The sequence below is a fragment of the Saccoglossus kowalevskii genome, chromosome 5 (assembly GCF_978046115.1).
Source record: "Saccoglossus kowalevskii chromosome 5, keSacKowa6.1, whole genome shotgun sequence".
In the NCBI taxonomy this organism is placed as follows: domain Eukaryota; kingdom Metazoa; phylum Hemichordata; class Enteropneusta; family Harrimaniidae; genus Saccoglossus; species Saccoglossus kowalevskii.
The window spans coordinates 14,384,282-14,406,096 of record NC_140645.1 but is presented as its reverse complement, the minus strand read 5'-3'; positions in this window follow the sequence as shown (position 1 = coordinate 14,406,096).

Genomic DNA, 21,815 nt, shown 5'->3' with positions numbered 1-21,815 from the left:
CCCCCCCCCAAAAAAAGCAAGCAATTTATTGCCACCTAACCTCGAGATATAAATTTAGTATGTTCACTCAAGATTTTATATATGTAATGCTTTTAGCTAATTCTATAAATTCAACCCATTAGAAACTCGTTGCTAATTTTAGTTTTCCACCTTGGTGATGTAACAGCGGCCATCAAAAATCTATCGGTTTTGCGTCAGTAGTAGAAGATAAAATAAGAGCAAAGCTAAATATAAATATATAACAGACGAATCAAAAGAATACACGGCTGGTAAATATTTAAAAAGGGCATTTATTTTAAAATTCAAACATCAAATATTTACTACAATTAATGATTTGCACGTATACCACTTAAGACCGCACATGCGCATTTTATACGGGGACTTATAATTCGGTCTCTGTCCGTCCGTTCGGAGTCATATTTCAGAACACTATGTACCAAATCTGTTCAATCTCTGCATGTGCCTCGTACTTTATGTGGGACATATGTAGTGGTTTACTGATTAAATCCAAAATATGGTCTCTTTTGCATGCGTTTTGTTCAAATTTGGACATGAACAGCATTTCTTCTAATATAAACGGGGACTATATCATTAACAATGACTTGTTATTACCTATATTGCGAGAACGACGCTATATACAAATTCATTCAAACACAACAATAAACATCAGTGTCTAAGATTTGGATCATAATATAAGAAAAAATTACGTGTTGTACACAAAAAATGTAATTCTGTATTTAATTATTATCAAAGTATAATCTGAAAACATCTAAATGTTTTACAGGTTTTATAGTATTTAAAGTTGAACGGCGTGTTTCAACGAGGTGGCTGCTCAAGATAAATAAGACTCATATGCTCCTGGTATTTACCAACAAATTCTGACAGTTAAAATCAAAAGTCTAAAGTAAAACTAGGAAGGTTGTAGGGTCACACAGCTTTGAACGTGCGACACTGAAATTTGTAAAATCCAGTTCCTGGCTAGGTAAAATTCACTAGGGCGACCAATTCCGAGCTGGTTTATTACTGTTTATTTATATATGAAGGATATTGAATTGTTTTATCTCCCTCTTGCATTTTGAACCAATTACGACGACACATAATTTTATAGCAGGTGCCGATTTACAAGCTCAGAAGGACAGATTGGTTTAACTAATTATTATTCGATGAAGAAAGAACTGAACGATAGGCGAGATGAATATATTAACAATTAAAATTGAAGAACAAAATTTAGTCGAACAGGCAGCCATTACACTTGAGCTAGACCTGAGTGACAAAAGTCTTAAAGACAGCTATAGTTGAGAAAGGAAGATCTCTAAAGTTCAACTTACCAAGTTACAAGCTGAAAAAGACGCTGCCGTCGAATTAGCTCAACTTGATTCTAGGACCATCTTAGTTAGACAAGTACAATAATGCTTTCTTTTAATCACAAATTCATTCCGCTGTAAATTTTAAAGATGGTTAAAACATAGACGTCTATATACATTGGTTCAAACGATGTGAGTAGAATTGTGAGTGGAAACGGGTAACTGGAGTATGGCATTTAATAGTTAAAGAGAAGGCGGTTTACGATTTGGTGGCTGTAGTTGAGACGTAGGATGACGGAAGAGGGATATCATACAACATTTTGTCTGGTCTGTCCCAAGAAATTAGGCAATTTATGGTTTGACACGAGCACTACTTGACACAGTTGATTAACATACTGGGTACTTTACACTATTTGTTATTGCTTTATAATGTATTTGCTCTACTACCATGATTATGAATAATTTGATAACAATTTTAAAACCGGTGTGAAAACAACTCACAAGTAACCACATATTTTTATTTCAAAATGAAAACTAAGTAGATATGCTGGGGAGCGGTGGCATATGTAGACATATGCACCTGAAAATCATCCAATCACTGACATAGTTATAAGAAACTCACGTTCATGATGAATCCTGTCAGACAGTGATTGAATACTAGTCATAAATAAGTGCTCTTACTTTCATATAAGAGTAATGAGAAGCCATCGTTCAAGTAATCGTTTTATTAGCTTCCTAATGAGGGAACCATCGGTAAATAATTGTTTCTCATTCTCCTAATGGTAAACCATCATTCAATTTTCACATACGTTACCTGTGAGTTCCATAGGGTTTAATGCTTGAGTCAATGGCTTTCCCATAATGTATTTGTGTTGAAATTAATACGTACTGGGCATTAGTACTATTATGCAAGGAAATGTGTTCCATATTGTACAGCGCATGTGTGCTAACAGTAGACTGTACTTAATAAGATTAATAAGCTTCCAATTATTTTCTTTGTGTATAATTTCAGAATATCGATGAAGAAAACAACTACAAAACACACACTGCGACGACATTCGTTTATTTGTTACTCTTCAGCATTGTCGAACACACAAAAACAAGACATGCGATCCACAATAAGATGTTTATTAAAAACTACTCAACATAAATACCTATAGACACATACGCATCGTTGATATTTTTATAATTGAGAGTTTAGACAGGTTTTACTGTATGAGGATGCATACAATTTTGTTCTCTATATCTCCGAACACGTAGTGAATATTCCAATATAAAAAAATATTCAAAAATGGTGTGCAACCATTCACACTGCAAATAATATGTTATGCCAATGAATCCCCCCCCCCCCAAAAAAAAAACAGTTCCGGACAGTTGACATTCTTGACCGGATGTAGTTTTTGTTGCCACTGACAATATATTATGAACATGACACATTGAAAGTCAGGCCAAGCACATACTGCCTGTGAATTACAAAGCAAAACTCACCAAATACACTTATATTGATATATATCACGACCAATGCCTTTGTTGTTTTTTGCTTTCAGTGAATATTCTGCTCAACATTAGTTGTATGAGGAATAACAATGTTCAGTTGTTAAGATGGTGTTTCATTGAAAACGCGTCATAAACTAAACAATTGAAGCTTTGAAATAAAAAGTTACAGGAAAGTTATATATAATTTTGCTGGCGGCAGTATATGTGATTAGAACTCCAATGTAAACGTTCTCGTCTGGCAAATTTAAAATTGTTTTTGACGTATCTGTTGTTGCATAGGCCTACATGATGCAAATATGTAATGATCTTTATAATCGTATAACAATCTAATTGTATGTGCACTATTTGAATAAATAAAAAGTTTGAGATGTTTGGCGCTGGCGCTGATACCTAATACTGATAACCGTCTTGTATTAGTGTACACATTAAGCGAAGTTGTAGACATTGCATTGTAAACAAAGTTCTGAGTAATATATTTGTCTGAAGTAATCAATCATATCGCATTTTATGATGGACGTATTCTTTTCCCTATATTAGTTGTATGTTCAACAAATTGTTGGTTTGCCACAGTTAGTTATATTACATTACGTTCAAGCACAATGGGAAGTTATAAACATGTACTTTATGGGAGGCTTGGAAGCTTGATATTGTTGAAAAAATCTTTGAGTTTGATTTTATGTCATCCGCAGAGTAATATCCTTAATTGAGTTACTTACTGTCTTACTACGAGAGGTCAAACTTCCAAAAATGATCAGCTATCCGTTATGCAAGTCCACCAACCAATTAGCCTAATGCGAGTGGAGTGAAGAGCTTACCTAACATGGTAAGCTGACTGCTCCCGTTGTATAGCAGCCCTCCTAAGTTAAAAAAAAAATGATGTCAGATAGATTTGGATTTGGATACAATCATTTGTTTCGCTAAATCAAATAATATAATTATTGAATTGAGAATACAACGATGATGTCAAATATATCAAGCTAGTAGCAGATATATGCAAGTGAATCATCGACACCCATAAAGACAGAGACACAGCTTCAGCATTTGTTTAAGGATGTGAAAAGTTACATTTATTTTAGATACAATTCACAATGTTAAAACATCTTCAGCCATTAGGAGTTAATTTTCAATAATCCGAAATCAAAACCATCCACACGCATCGAGTCTGCAATTGGTCATACAGCAACACAATTGTTTACATACCAGGTATAGATAACCCGATTTTATATTCTGGCATTCTATCATTGTACAAGATAAACCTAATAACAGAGCCAGACAAATAACTAAAGCATACATTAACTTTATTGTTTTATTATGTATCATATGCGACGATCCTATCTGAAACAAACGACAAATGATATATAAAGCATATGAACCACACAATGGAGTTAGATTCAATATAATACATATAACATAGAAGTAAACATTGATGCAAAAAACATGTTTAGTAAACGCAAAACAAAGTTATCAACCGCAGAAGACATACACATAGTAGTCCCTTCATGTCTTTGAGAAAGAGCTACATAAAAGGCCACATAGCCTTGGTGAAAACAAAACAATTATTTTACCCGATTTGGATATTTAGAATTGACAAACAGTTCCAATCGCAAGTTCCACTTCCTGTCGAGCATCAACAACAGAAATACACCAGAACCCTGGTAAACAGTTGGCATTTGTTGGCATGTTAAAAATCTCAGTCATATGATCATACAATGATAAATAACGTAGACACATATTATGTTTGAAGCACTAGGTATACGAGAAAGAATCCAGTCTGACAACACAGCCATGCGTATAAACGATTTTAACAAGAAATATAATGCAACCACATGACAATATCTTTATGTTGGCAACAATCCAATGGTAAAGTGGAACACTTTATGGTATCGTTCTTCTCATAGTTTAACCAGTATCAAGAACATATAGCCTAGAATCACGATTTCAAAAAAATATTTAAACAAGCCCGAAATATGCATATTCGGAAAACAGACCAAATTGCAAATTGAAAGATGAGGGTTTAGTCGGATAATTACACAAATAAACAACAGTTTATCACCAAGAGAGGAAGACAATTGAAGACAGATATGCTAGAAACAATATTCAATACTATACCTTACAGAGTAGAGATCAAAAAGTACCCCATGATCACAGCTCAAAATTACGCACACAGAATAACTAGAAATACACAACACTTCAAGGAGTCGAAGGGATAAGAAACTACACTAGACGTACAGCATTCAGGTCAACTACATGGCTGTGAAAATAATCCGTACTAATACTTATAAGATTACAGACTAATTCCTTGTCTTAGTAGTATTGTAAATGTGGGAAAGTTTGGGTTGTCAGATACCATGGCACACTTTTGTTTTTTGCAGGAGTGTGATTTAAAAACATCCCTTGAAACCCACATTTTCGATTGAGTATTTCATAATTATACCAATGTATAACGCTGTTCATGTAATAATTCATATTAATACAAACGTGTATTGTACACTTTGCCATGTGATCATAAATGAAGATACCACTTGACATTGAAATGACCCTTTTAATACCTGTGTTTCCACAAAACCCCTTCAAAAATAGCAAAAGCTCAGTTAAACTCATGTCCAAGGTGTTTACATGCCAAGTGGTTCGCTGCAGAAATATTATAATACATGTATATTATTATTCATATGTCACCGTAACGTCATAAGTTACAATGTGCCGTAATTTTGTGGTATTTTACGGGGTATTTTCATCCTATCATATAAGGAAATGCGATTTCCAATTATGGAATGATTACGCACGTAAGCGTCCTCTAATTATACAAACTAATATTGCTGCGACCTGAGTTTGACCGGATTCAACACAAAGAAGTTCCAGTCGCTGTTTATGTTCTAAACATTTTGGATTCCGGCCTTTCCTTGGTGTATCCTTGGAAGGAAAAGTTGTATAATTATAAGGTTATTACGAGAACACCATAAAGTATGCATTCAGACAGTACGCCGCTGCGCGTCGGTCGATACTCCAGCTCTACTGTCGTCGTGCATACTTTGAGGTATCCCCGTAATGACTTCATATTCTGTAGATTGCTATTTATATAATGTCTTTGTTGTTCTCTGGCGATGAGACACAATATCCCACTACCAAACGGTCAATGATCTGCATTATGAGATTATTTAGTTTAAAAGCTAACACGCATTTGAAGGATTAATGTCGTATTGCCGTAAGATCTACAGAACCATTATCAGATTAGAACCAACCAATTCAGAGTCTCTTTCCGTAAATCCTGCATATTAAATTAACATGACAAAAAGAACCAACGACATATATATCAGGTGGACATGCCAACTATATTGGAAAATCACATCACAAGTATTACACAAACCGACATGGATGCAATTACTTGCTTTGCCAAGACGCTTTGCGAACCATACAACGTCGGCAGTCCGTATTTATCGATCACTAACCGCATCTGTCGGATAATACATAACAAGAAATCACTCATAAGACAAGGGTCGCTACAAGGTTAATGGCAACGAATCAAATCGAATAAAAGTGATCTACGTTAATAAGTTACAACACATGATTCTTAACACCGCAATATAATTACTGTTTTCATTCGGCGGATAATCAAGATCGTGCGCGTACACGCGTATGGGGATAGTTCCTATCCGTGATGTCATTAAAAATGACGGGAAGCCATAACCGGTTACTTCCTCCTCGTCATTGTGCTTTAATCTATGCAATATCAGGCCATGTTATACAATTCAACCAATGAAGCCGACGTCACATTAGTTATCACGCTATCTCGCTAATTCGTTATCCCTAAAGGGCGAGCGCCGTCCTACTTTCTGCAGGTGACACATTCACTATGAATCAAAATTAAAAAAATAAATCATAAATCAAACTTCATTTACTGTTCATCTGTTTAGTGGAATGAAAACATGTGACAGAATGATTATAAACCATTGCCTTTAATAGTGTAGTTACACTTTATTTTACTTTTTAGACACTATACAAGGGGCACTAGGCTTTGATTATGTAGACAATTGCTGATAATCAGAACGAATTTAAAGTTGGTCATCCAAAATGTCTATAATTCTGCGATATCTCTTAAACGGTCGCCAAAGTCTCGCTGTTAGTGTAAGAACTCACATCTTCGTCAACAAGTACTCCATTCATAATCACACCCCCTGTTCTAATTACCGAGATTACATACATCGGGAGGGGGGACGCAGTCAACAGGAGAGAATTTGATATAAAATGCATGTTGTGGTGCTCTCTTGCTTTCCACAAGACCTCCGCACATTTTTGCGTCTAAATTTTATAGAAAATTATGTTAATTCACAGAAATAAAATAATCAGCAAGCACTACTTGAATATAACAAAAACATAAATTTGTCTACTGAGAAATGTAATGAACGGTTCTGGAATAAATATTGTTAACGTGATATAAGTTGTGAATGTCAGCTGTTAAATTCTGTATTTGCATAAAGTGTCTGGTTGTCAAGTTCATTGACACACTACATGGTGTTTACCAAAATGTTAATGTAAGTGTATGAATGAATTGCGTCACTCGTCTGTCTGTGTCGTGCGAGCTTCCCTCAAGCAGAGTAACTGCTGTGCCATCATTCTCTTCATCACATCATTCGCAACAGTGCCGGTTACAAGAGAGACATTACACATTTACCTATATTAGTAAAGAAAAAATAAACAGCGCGTATTTGTCTTTTTCAGTGACTGTGCAAAATCACATCGGCACTGTTTTACTAAAGCGAGATGTTAGCTAGTGTGTGTAGTGGAGTGTTACAGGCCGATTTGACATTTCAAAACAACTTAAAAAAGAAAGCTCTTATATATAAAGTGGTGTCTAGATACAAGGCAGGAAATGTCAACTATATTATTTCAGAGTTGCGTAATCACTTTGACATTTTCACTGACATCAACATAATTCATCTACAACTGTGTGTTAAGAGTTAACTACACAAATTTTTGTTTCCGAATGCGGTGACACAAAGGAACAATGACACTAATATGCAGCAGAATAAATGTGAGGTTTTCTCAAAATAATGAAATATTTCAGTATTTTTTTTATCACTTTGTTCTGTAATATAGCATCGCAACGAATGCGCGAGATTAAATTATTTGACATGCTCACAAATGACAGGTGGTCCTTTGAGAAAACGCCGACCATTAGTTTAAACTACACGGATTAATTGCGGATGCATATAATTTTTAAGGTGAAACATGTCGCGGATGAAAGAAATTGACAAAAAATATATTTCCGTTAATAGAAGGTACTGTACAGCCTCCGTAGAACAATGAGACGAATAACATGAGGTAAAGATATTCACAAATTACAAGAAACAGTTTCGAGTGTTACTGCTTTTGGTTTAATTTATGAATGTTAATTGGTATGACAAAAGCATTTAAACGATTTACGATATCATTTCATTATGTGTTGTATGAAAATGATGAGAATGCCAAGGATATATGAATGTGTAATCGTTAAAGTATGAGTTCATATTGCGATAAGAATCGGGAGAAGTTGTTCCTATTGTATGTTATATACAGAAAATCTAACAAATCATCATCGTTATTCTCATAAAACGTTGACTGCACTGTATTCGTCGAATTGGCGGGTTTGATAATATTTAAAGTCATTATACACAATTTCCCATTGCAAGGAACCGCCACAGTGATTATCCGTGTACAGGTAATATCGCAGAGTGCAAGTGACGTAATCTACAAGAAATCATTTGAAAAGTTGACAAGGTTGACGAATTATCTGATAGACAAGAGACATATCGGAATACATTAACGATGAAGACATATTAAATTACTCTCGTCTTCACAATTACGTTTCTCTGAAAATCGTTATCAATCGAAAAGTGATTTAGGAAACTTTTCAATAAATAATAGATTGGAAACGTGCATCTGATAAGTTACACTATGCACATCCTAAGTACTATGGAAAATGAAATTAACGTTTCAAAAAGATTCGAATATGGTTGATAATATCAATACTTTCTTCAATATACCATTATCCAAGAAATGCGCAGGAACTCGCGCTGCATTGCGTTCTACACAAGACTCATGTGACCTTTACAATATTGTTTTTTTTCGATATTTGAAAGCGCGTTGGTCGACAGCTGCGACGCTTAAAACAAAGATCATGCATAGATTGGTAGGAATTGCGATTAAGTAAGGAAACTCTATCATATTAATTTAATTAATGATAACATAGAAGAAATACTATATTTTACAAAATGAAACTCCAATCATGTTGGAAATGGACAAAATAAGAACACGTGGGCGTAACTAAAGATCTTACATATTACGTTAGATTTGAGGTGTTCATGTACGTCTGTCTCTTAGTATTGAAAGATTAATTATTCATTGCAACGGAAATATCTGCTTTCAAGATGAAAGGAGTAACGTAATAGCTTTGATATGGGCTTGGCATTTATTAATATATATGATTCAATGTGCTTTAAGGTGTTTTTATTTCTGGATTGAAGTATCATTTTCCCCTTAACTTCAATATATAATGAGATATATGTTTGAACATTTTAAAAATTGACGATACAACTCCCTATATATGCTATGATGATATCTCTCATTTAATGCAGTAATGAATGCCATTAATTTTTATAAAAAAAGGCGTTCTATATTGCTTTTCAATGAATAATATCACTACATAGAATTTTGAGTATCAATGTTCACGTTATTGTCTATAAATATTAATTGTGAACGGATAATTTGCTATCGTCTTGTGAATGTGTCATTGACCCCTTCTAATGAATCTCAATACTGCGTCGGTAATAGTTTCGGACATCACGACGTTCGAGCATGGTAATCATGCGCAGACAACACCATGTCTGGCACATCTGACTGCCTCTCCTTTTATTTGGGATTTGATTATAAAATATTGCAAAAATGGGAAAAACGCTAATGAGTTTTGCATAAACGTGGCAAACAATCATCATAAAAATGATCATAAAAAAATATTATTTAGTTTTTAATATATGCATCAAAAACAGCAGATGAGAGCCCATTTTTTGATGAATATCTACCTACCTGAGACAATGGTGTATCTTGAAGTAATGAGTAAAGATATCATATTGGGCGAACTAACAAACATGACTATTTGTCGGTTATTATGTATACAATAAGAACGAGCCAGTGGATAATTGGACGTCCTGTCACATCCGGGAACTTTCTCAGTTACTGTGCAGTTAAATATAAACGGTTTAAGTTCCAGGTACGCTGTAGGGCAGCTTCACAGTCCTCGTTTTAGTGAAGCAACCATTGCAAACTACTCAAATTAATTAATTAAAACAAATACGTATATTCTGATAAGATACATTTTCTGCGAGATATATCCATTATTTTTTGTATTCATCACATGTCAACTACTTAAGAATTAAAATAATATGCACAAAAAAACAAACGTGCAAATAAATTATGTTCCTCGTTAATAAATACCATTATTATAACCATGCGTCACAATCACTAACTTTGAAGCGGACGACTCCAGGAAAAAAGAAAGGAAACTAGTCAAAAACAACGTAGTCTTAATGCCTCAAAAGAAGGAAGCAACAACCACAGAAAAAAATGGCACCGATACGACAGAAAGGTAGGTTGATACTAACAACGAGTCACAGGGCCGCATTATCCAAGATGGCGACTTCGAGAAAGCCATGGAACTCGCGGAAGATCAGAGATCAGTAGTAGTCCTTAGACTGTTGCTCTAGATCAGGAAGAAAGTCTCGAAAATCGATCCACTAAAGGAGCAACTTACAGAAACAACCAAAAAAGTATCGGACATTGAGGTTTATTTAAACCAGACGAGTGATCGCATCGACGACCAAAGCAGCCGATGTAGAAGAAGAACTGGCGGACAAAATAAAGGAGCTAAATAACAGAGTAAAGATAATAGAAATAATGAATGAAGATTTAGAAAACAGAGAGAGAAAAATAAACCTAAACTTTTTCAAATTTGAAAAAGGAATAAAAAAGAAGAAAAATCCTGTGACCAGTTCATAGTGAAGTTCATCATATTCCACATGAAAGTGAGGGGCATTGTAGACCGTGTGACCATCCACCGTGCACAGAGGGTACCAGCATACTTTAATCGGGAAACCACGGCTTATTAGTGGCTTATAAAGGTGGGATTTGCCAGAAATATTTTGTATGCTGGAAAGAAAATATTCGTGACCAACGATTTGAGCAAAAATTGTACTAACCGAAAGAAAAAGACTGTCTGTCTACCAAAAGAAATTTCAAAGTAAAACCAAAAGAAAAAGTGTTACATAGCGTGGCGTGCACCACCAACCTGCATGATCGAAGACAGCAGAGAAAACTTAAGGCCGTGATGGTAAAGGACTTGTCAACTCTCAGTTAAGACTTTTATTATATGAAGCCTCATGGGCATTTATTAAGTTTATCTCTGACTTCCCATTACAGAACTTGCAATTAGGGTCATTAGTATGAAAATGTGCATGAAACGATTCAAACATATTCATATTGAGTACCTGGGAGCCGTCCAATGCTGCAGTACTTTACTGTTATCGTGTGTCTTTTGGTTTTAGCCAATGTCTTTAATGTTAGTTCAATTTGTTTGTATTACTTAAAAAAATGGGGCTTATTTAACTTTGTAATTTCTGTAAAACCAAGCACAAACATGGAAGAGCTATTATATATTGTGATCCTCAATGTCAGAGGCCTCAAAGACTACAATAAGAGAACTTTGATATAGTATATTTGCAAGATACACATATCACCTTGGCACATGCGATTTTCTGGTCTTCTCAATTTAAGGGGAAATGTATTTATTCACATGGAACTACCACCAGCAGGGGAGTGATGACTATAATTATAAATACTGATATAATTATGAAACTAACAAAGGATACTGATGGGAGAATTTTAATTATTCAAACTGAAATTGATAACTCTCAATATATTCTACGAAACACTTATGCACCCAATGGAAAATCACAACATGCTGAATTCTTAACTGATTTAAAAACTAATATGATTCCAGATCCAAACAGTACAACAATCTGGAGGGTGATTTGAACTTTACACTTTATAAATCGGTAGACATTTTTGAGGAAATCACTGAACAATTTAGCTTAGTCGACATTTGGCGAATAAGAAATGAGAATAAAAAGCAGTTTACTTTGTGTAGAAAGTGACCTACTATTCAACAAAGCAGACTGGACTACCTAATCATCTCAATTTTGATTTTGAAATTATACCAGGTTTGGCTTCGAATCACTCTGCTATTTGGCTGCATTTAAAGAAATCCTTGTCAGAAGCATGGTCCTGCTCACTGGAGGTACACCTCCACTCTAACTCTAAGATAAGGAATATGGAAACTTAATAAAGGATAGTATTGAAAACTGGCAGGAAAAATTTAAATACCAGATTACTAAACTAAAGAAAAAGCAAGAAACCGGAAACAGGAAATTGAAGACTTGGACCAAAAGAAACTCAACAGAGGTGTAGCGACAGCCCAAATGAGGGAAATTATAGCAATATGGAAGAAATGAAAAGAAAACTAGAAGACCATTATAATTATAAGTTAGAGGGTGCTATAATAAGATCACGGGCTAGGTGGTATGAAAAAAACAACAGATATTTTCTGAATTAAAAAAACAAACAAAAAGAAATCTTGCATCAAACAACTAAAAGTAGAAGGGGACAGAACTCTAAAACAACGAAATGAAATTGTAACAGAAATAAAATCTTTCTAATCCAGGCTTTACTCAAGTGAGGATTCGATAGAGACCTCTAAATTTCTTAATAATACAACAATTCCAGTGCTGGCAGAATGTGAAGGACTTCTAACCTCAAGGGAAATTGTTGATACATTAACTTCAATGAAGGAAATTAAAAGCCCATAAAACGATGGCTTAACGGTTGAGTTTTTTTAAGGCATATTGGCCACTGGTAAGAAATCTGGTTGTGAACTCATTAAACTTGGCCTTTGAGCAGGAAGAATTTTCGACCACTCAGAAACAACGTTTCATTATACCAATAGAAAAACCTGGACTAATTGGAATCTGTTCTCCCTGACGTATTTCGTGAAACCCAGGCTGCTGTTGTTAAAGGACGCAATATTAGGGATTATGCAAGATTAATTGGTGAGTTGTATCACTACATAGAACTTATCATTTTAGTGCATTAGAGAAATTTCAATTTGGTCCTCAATTTCAAAAGTGGGTGAAATCATTGTATACAAACATTGTATGTTGCGTGATGAATAACAGATATTGTAAGGGATACTTTGGGTTGCAAAGGGAAGTCAGACAAAGAGACCCTCTGTCTCCGATGCTCTTCATTTTAGTTTTAGAAACCCTGCTAGTGGCTATTACATCAAAACAAGAAATCAAAGGTATTAACATATCCGGAAAAGAAATTAAAGATTTAGCTTTTGCGAAAGACATGTCATGCTTCATTTCAAACGATAAATCCGCTGATGTGCTATTTAAAATATTGGGGGATTTTGAGAAATGCTCAGGGCTGAAAACTAACAAGGACAAAACTGAAACTGTCTGGCTTGGTAAATGAAATGATAGGCAAGATAAACTGTTCGGGGTTAAATGGTCCACATCTGCTATCAAAATTGTAGGAATTTACTTTTCTCACAATCAAAATGTAAATAGGAAAATAAATGTTAAAAAAGCTATTCACAATATGAAAATTATTTTGAACACGTGGAAGAGCAGCAAACTTTCGCTTTTTGGTCCAAATTATTAAATCTTATGGTATATCCCAGTTCACATATATTATGAGTACAACTGCAGTTGGGAATGCATTTATTCAGGAGGCTCAAAAAACTATGTATAATTTTATATGGGAAGGAAAAGACAGAATTTCTCGTAGAACTATGATAGGAGATGTGGGCCAGGGAAGTTTTGGTATCCCAGACTTGCATATCCTCATAAAGCAACAGAAGCTATTGTGGATTAAAAGATATGTGGATTCCAATAATGAACATCCATATAAACTGTTTATTGATAAGCAGTTTAAGAGTATAAGAGGTAATATCATCTTCCAAAGTAATTATAACACAAAACTTTTACCAATTCACTGTACTGACTTCCTGCGAGAATGTCTTGAAATTTGCGGAGCTGAAATTAAAATGTGTTACAGAAACATAAACCAAGTACTTTGGAATAACGAAAATATAAAAATAGCCGGGGAACCTATTTTTGTTATGGAGAATTGGCTGAAAATAGAATTAAAAGAGTTTCAGACTTGTTTAACCGGAATGGACTTATACCATGGGGAACAATAGCCAACAATGAATTGTCTCTATTATATAAACAAAAATGGATTGGTCTTGTTACTGCCATCTCCGAAAATCTAAAATACAAAAAACACTGACATAGACGAGATAAGCTTATCGGTATCTGGAATTCCAACACCGCTTGATGCGATCTCAAAACCCTGTATAAAAAAGAATTAATAGACAGGAGATTCATCCCTCCAGTGAGAATGATAAAAAATAGTATCGTCAGCAAAACACGTGAATTTCAGTTTAAGCTTTTACATACCATTCTATATACAAATGACAAACTTCGGATAAAAAAAAGTTTCCCACACAGAGAAAGAATTCAGTCAGCAGAATTCAGAAACCCTGGAACATATCTTCTATGAATGTGAATATGTTGTTGCACTTTGGAAAGACTTACTTTTAGTTGGGGCAAAATATTGAAACAAAAAAATCACCACCGAGTAGAATGTGCTTGATAATATCAGATCCAGTCAATAAATGTTATTATCCTGATAGTTAGGAAACATATTCACCACTGCAAAATGAATGACATAAAACCTAATTTCAAGGATATTCTAACGTACATAAAAAGAGACTATCAGTGAGAAAATTGGATAGCAAACCACAAAAACAAAATGATACATTTAATACCATATATAGAATAAAGGGGCAAAAGGTATGAACTAGAACTTGAAGACCCACTAGAAAAAATAAGAACTGTACTAAGATAGATAAGCAGTAATCTATTGAATATAATGAACTTAGTGAACCAAAAAGCAAACATAACATTTCTGAAGCTTTGAGAAATGTCACTTTGAAAAAAACTTTGAGCTATTGTAAGCATAACTTTATCCACATATATGTATTTTTTACGAGTACTCAATAAAACCATATTAAAAAACAAACAAAAAGTTTGGTCTGGTAATTTTTTTCCAAATTAGTGATTAAAAACACGACTTTAAGTTACCCCATCGTCGCGCTACGTTTTGAGTTGTATGCGTGGGTTTAATATACTGAATCATGAAGTAAGCAGTGACGTCAGGTTATTTATTATAGATCCGTTGCCACTATTGTTTGAGAAATTTACAAATATAAATGATACGACCTCTTAAACCTGGTCGTCAATAGCTACCAAGCACACCCTATCACCACCATCTACAGCACAACATATACAAAAATGTGTTTAAATGGAAGTGTCCGGCGTCGTGTTTCTGATGGAACCCGTAACGATACATACGCGTGGGTTACAATCATTGTAACACATTGTAATTGTAACAAACTATTCAAATATTAAATTACAAACAGATAAATCATTATATAAAATATCAACTTTTTATATGCAGAATTGTGACAAATCTTGACGATTAATGTGCATGTAATCGTCCGTTACCATGGAAATGCCCAAATAAGATCCCACTAAAAGATAACACACATGTTTAATATGTTTGGTTGCTACGTAAGATATAATGAGTATACATCTTTAGTGTTAAAATAAGACATTTCACACAGCATTTATTCTTGTTTTATTCCTATCAATATTATTTTACATAAAGTTTCTATAGTGTTAGTAATGTCTATATTAAATGCAATTGCAGTATACCAATGTCAGGTGTATTGTGTTATTGTACACGTGTTACCAGCTCGGGAATTCTCTATTTGAAAATTGCCCGTAAGATGGTGTTATTGCATAAGACGTATCTTCGAAATCTGCCCACGATTTTTTACTTTTCAACACCAATCTCTGGAAGCCTGTAATACTCAGGGTATATACATGTTTCGTAAACTCATTATGTGAACGTGTACTGCTAATTGTTCACAGAGAACCCAATATAGTGTTGCCTGGCAGGATGGTGTGGTTATGTACTTTACTATAAAAGAGATATACGCTATTTACAAACAACTGAACTGAATAAATGTTCTAATTTTTTTTAATGGTAATATCCCTTCGAACCATATCTGTCTATAACACAATGCAGTACTGCTATTGTGCGTTGATAAAGAATATCATTAGAAACTAGCAGCTAGAACATTTATAAAACTTACAATCTATATATATATATAAATGTATAGAGTAACGACGTCTAGCAAAACGCGGCGAAATGAAAATGGACGAATATCTTCACAGACTTACTCGATTGCACTATCGTGTTGGAGTTGATCCCAATAGTTTGATCCAAATATGCTGGTTGATATTTTCTTAATGTTTATTGTGTTGAAGTATTAACAAATAATTTTAGATTGTTACTGAAAAGTGTTCGAAAGATGAACGAAAAAACAAACAAACATATTTTGTCATGTCTGTCATGTCATGTCATGTCATGTCATGTCATGTCATGTGATTGCGTACAACATAGAAAATACTGGACTAATAATACTGATCTTTTCAATTTTTATGTATTGAATACACCAGTCAATACAATAATTGTGATAAGAAAGTATTCCATTTTATTATTGAAGGAAATCAATCTTTTACACATAATTCTCCTGAAAGAATTTCCCCCTTACGTGTTTTTGGAAAGAAAAAACCTTTTTGTGTATGTGTAATTATACTGACGTACATATGTAATATATGTAAATTTTGTGTATGTGTAATTATAGTGACCTACATATGTATTATATGTAAATTCTGTGTATGTGTAATTATACTGACATACGTATGTGTTATATGTAAATTGTGTGTTTGTGTAACTATACTGACGTACATATGTAATATATGTAAATTTTGTGTATGTGTAATTATAGTGACTTACATATGTATTATATGTAAATTCTGTGTATGTGTAATTATACTGACATTCGTATGTGTTATATGTAAATTGTGTGTTTGTGTAACTATACTGACGTACATATGTAATATATGTAAATGTTGTGTATGTGTAATTATACTGACATACATATGTATTATATGTAAATTGTGTGTATGTGTAACTATACTGACGTACATATGTAATATATGTAAATTTTGTGTATGTGTAATTATACTGACATACATATGTATTATATGTAAATTTTGTGTATGTGTAATTATACTGACATACATATGTATTATATGTAAATGTTGTGTATGTGTAATTATATTGACGTACATATGTAATATATGTTAATTTTGTGTATGTGTAATTATACTGACATACATATGTATTATATGTAAATTTTGTGTATGTGTAATTATACTGACATACATATGTATTATATGTAAATGTTGTGTATGTGTAATTATATTGACGTACATATGTAATATATGTTAATTTTGTGTATGTGTAATTATACTGACATACATATGTATTATATGTAAATGTTGTGTATGTGTAATTATACTGACATACATATGTATTATATGTAAATTTTGTGTATGTGTAATTATACTGACATACATATGTATTATATGTAAATTTGACAATAATTATGCAAAAAATACGTATAATGCTTCAAATTAATTACTTATCATACAAGTATACATATTACGGCAATTTAACTTATCGCTGATGTAAAACATAGCACAATTATGAATGCCTTGCTATTAAAAAAAATGTTGGCTCTTGTTCCAAAGATTATGATACAAAAGCGGAAATAAAATATGAAATGATATTCTTATTAATTGATGATAAGCCATAACATGAGCCCCACGTCTATTAGTATTTATTGAAATGTTCGTTGCGATTTCTCACATGGGAACCCATATTCAAAAGAACGCAATGCGTTAAATGTGGACAATTAATTAACGCCAATAAATAAGTTTAAACGTTTGACACACAACACAATAATGTTAATACTAAATTTTAGTGATTGCAGTATCCTTGTGCAAGTTGTTTAGTACATCTCAGTACTACATCACAACATTTACTGTTCAAATCCATTAAAATTGGATACTTCGTCTAGTACGTTAAATGGTTCGACCTTTGCAATGTGTCTAACAGCGTTCAAAAGAAACAATCTGAGCGGCCGACAGCTTACATAAACATAGCTGTCTTATTCACGGTCGATCGTGGTCAAAGATCGTTGCAGGTACTATTAAGAATACCGCATTCACGTGTGCAATCAGCTTAGAAAACTGCATTACTTAGATCATCACTATACGAAGCTCCACATGCAGGAGGAGGCTTAGGGAGAGTTCGCAGACGCCGGTTAGATGGTCAATCGGTAATTGAACGATATTGACTCTGCCAGACATTGCCTGCTAGACATCCTTTTAAAAATACGTGGAGCATGTGGACGTTTTTAAAGGATCAAATCTGAGAGTGAAGAAATGTCTGTAGGCCACTTTGATAAAGCGCGCTCGTTCGTGTTTTCATTTTCACAGTTTTAACGTACTTCTACCTATTTTTTGTCAATAAACACCTTACACACCGCACGTGTTTAAATGCCACGAACCTGCATAACAATTTCACATTTTTTACGGGAGATCTAATACTAAATAAGTATATATGAATAATGTATCAGTTGAGTTTCTGTGTCATTCAGGTGTCAATGTAGAGCGACATGCACGCGCCTGTTAAACGGCCATAGCGTTTCTATGTAACGCACCAGTCAAAATTGTGGACGTAGGCCACAATATGCGATATCACTGCGGAATATACACCTCATATTTACTGATGGCATATCGTATTCGTAGTCTATGCTATGCTGGTGAGTGCCCTCGCCCACGGCTCGCATCATATTTTATATATATGTATCGCACTTTGAGTCATTCAGTATTATTCTAATATTAACCTGTTACATTTTTCATTGAAAGTACGAGATAAGGTTCATCCCTCTTCATAAATGTTATACAAAAGTAGAAAATAGAAGCGGATACCTTCGATGATATAAATTTTAAACGGCGGCTCCAAAGGCGGTCTGGGTCGAGGTCTCACAGTGACTAGACGAACATCTGTAAGACGAATGACATGCAAGTAATCAGGACCTAGTATGAAATTAATTAATTTTCTAATGCAATGAAATGAACAATTCATTTTTGTTTCTTAAGGTCTTCAAATTTCTTACATTCTAGAACATAGCAATGTTGATTTTTATTTTCACTTGGACAGAATGAGCACTTACACTTTACGTTTTAATATGATATTTCTATATTATGGAATGTTTACAGAAGTTGAACAAAATAATAATAAGTTTTCATTTTTTTATTAGACCAGAACTTATTATGCTGAATTCCAATGTCGATCTTGTAATATGGGAATGAAGTGTTTCAGCTTGTTTTAATTTTAAATTTATTTTGATTTACAATTAATTCATTTTGAATGTTAATAGAAATATACAATTGGAAGATAACAGTGTTTAATAATATAAACCTATTTATTACATTGAATTAAAAAATATGTTGACATATTATACTATAATAGTTCAGCTTTAGTATACAGGACACAATGCTATACACGTTCTGTTACACAACACCCGTACCTACTTAGCGTATATCACGAATAACATACATCGTACCGTTGTTCCACAGCATATTATAAATATGTGTTTTAACCTTCCGCGTGTGTTCAATTGATCGCATTAGTAGGTAATTATTTAAAGTGACTGCCCTTGCTGTATATGTTCACTGAGCAACTACGACACGTTCCGCCCAACCTCTGTGAATGCAATAAGAATTGCAAGTGAGAATGAACGAAACATCTCCAGAGAATACAAACGTCAGTGCTTTATATGCACAGACAACTCTAATATGCTGAGAATTATGAGAGGGTACATTCATTAACCATCCACGGATTTAGGCGAATCTACTATTTATTGATAACTCACTGACATATTTACAGAATCTTGCCCAATTGTCAAATGAATAAAGAAGCTTCTGACAATAAATCCGAATTGCATCAATATTAACGAAGTTGTTCAAGTAATACGATTGCATGTAATCCAACAATTCAGCGTGGGTCCACAGGATTATACATTATATATGTATTCATCATTAGAGTTCAGATGTCACAGTCAATTGATTGCTCAATGAAGAAGAATACAGTTTAGTGCTCGAGAAATCATATTTTTTAAATAGACGGAGAGATAACAAGAAGAGACGAACACGTTTGGATAGCAACATGTCAACTTTTCTGTGAATTTATCTTCGTCAATCACCGACACAAATAGTACATGCACGAGGTTGTGGCATCAGATTCGGAAGTCAGACAGACGAGGCAAACATCGTAGATTGAACGCGATAATACGTTAAATCCTCTTACAAATTGCGTGACATGGCGTGGGCTCAGACCTGAATGTGTAACGATCTGCCAAGTATTCTCGAAGGACACTTTTCTGAAACACGTAACTAATTATTTGAAAATGATGACCTTACTTTAAAAAAAAACTAAAGTAGCAATTTGGTTTTTCAACCACAGATGTTATACAGAATAAGCGACTATGATGTTAGAGGATAGGAGTGGTATCGGTTACACGGTACCGTGCTTTCGAATAAAAGAATCTCACTGAGAAAGGTTATTCTACCAACTGCCATATTTTTATTCAAGCACATCTTGTTTATGTTATCAATGTCAATTAATGTTGTCTAAGGGGATTATTTCGTTGCCTAAAACTATTACGTGAGATACAAATACAACTGACACACGATAACATTGTTTTGATATGATTGTGTTGGCACTAATGTGACGTTATTATGTGAGGATAAGGGCGTGCATGTACATATCTTATTTTCCGACGTAACCAAATTCAGTTCGAGGTACTTGGCGTCGTTTGTTTCAACCTTCGCGCACTGTGTTACTTCCTTAACGAGGGCTACAAATCCAGGAAAAAATCGTTATAAACTTATATGCTGAAAATTAAAACATATAGAAGTTCCCCGCGGTTTCTCAAAATCGGACATAATATATCTGTCAATTCGACATATTATAGAGATTAGTGTTCTTTCTCTCTCTCTTTGCATAAATTACTTGTAATCTGCTAATTTTCATAATTTATTTTCATGATACCATCATTACATTGTCGAATAGGAACGAGGTTTGCACATAGCAAATGTATTCGTTTCATATTTATAACACGACTGACATAATCGTATGTACTCTTACTTGAAGGACTTCAGTCTATAGACGTTTTGTATTTATAACCAACAGGATGAGAAGGATAGATTGAAGTAATAAGTTATTTGAAAAATATAGGATTACAATTCCCACTAGCAAAACCTCCATCGACATTGGTGGCATCCCAAATATAAATTTTGTGAATATTACGGTGTCAATAAGTGTACTGAAGCAGCAATCTAGAGAGGCCAGTGATAGCAGCATCGTACTAAGGGGCACGATTCTTCTATAATTGGCAACGAGTTCTCAAAGAGCGTTCAGTGAGTCCAAGGCTTCTGTGCTGTAACAAGTGACACTATTTTGGCACGGAGACAGATTGGATTCGAAGAGACTGTACTGTGGCAACATCTGATGACGACTTGTGTGGATTCGAAATCGGCATATGAACATTATTTGATTTGTTTGTACCGTGCATCGGTTCAATAATCGTATTGAATTTCAACACAAACACCAGCTGTTCAACACCAGAAGGCGATATTCCCAATCAAACATCGACTTCGGGTAAATATTCTATTTTCTGCTATAAATGTTTTATTTACTCTTGTTTCTGACAACATTAGTTTCGATGGAAACGCATATGAAACTAACCATTGCATAGATAGCCCTTTCCCCATGCATCTCCACGATGACCGTTTCATTTTGGACAAAATTATTTGTCAACTGCATATTAGTATACAATGTTTTATATGTCGCACTTTAGTTGGGATGAATGAAAAT